Below are 497 nucleotides of genomic sequence, written 5' to 3'. Positions count from 1 at the left end.
TCCATCTGTGTAAAATTTCCTGAGCTTACTCATTTTAATATTTCTCTTGGTGAATACTTTACAAATAAAATTTATTTTATTCTGAAATTCAAGGGCTTTTGAGGGGCTATTTTAATACTTTAATAGGGGATGTAAATTCAGCAAATTGCCACACTTGCATGAACAGAGGACCTAAACACCTCCTGTGACCAAAGGAAGGTAAGTTGAACTGGCTCACCTGACTGAAGGTGGAGCTTCCTGGAGTGACTCATTTCCTGGATCAGCCTGTTAGGTTGAGAGAGATGCAAACGGAAAGAGAAGTGCCTTTTAGAAGACAGGGAGGCTTTCCGGGCCTTTGGGGCAAACTAGGGAGGGGGTACTTTGAAATTGTTTTGGGAATTCACCTTTTTTGGTTGTTATTGTTAAATATTTATTCATTTATTTGGCTGCAGTGGGTTTTAGTTGCTGCATGTGGGGTCATCGACCTTCATTGCAGTGTGTGCACTCTGTTGTGGCAT

The sequence above is a fragment of the Odocoileus virginianus genome, chromosome 14 (assembly GCF_023699985.2).
Source record: "Odocoileus virginianus isolate 20LAN1187 ecotype Illinois chromosome 14, Ovbor_1.2, whole genome shotgun sequence".
In the NCBI taxonomy this organism is placed as follows: Eukaryota; Metazoa; Chordata; class Mammalia; order Artiodactyla; family Cervidae; genus Odocoileus; species Odocoileus virginianus.
The sequence above is the reverse complement of the archived record's forward strand: the minus strand, read 5'-3'. Positions refer to the sequence as shown.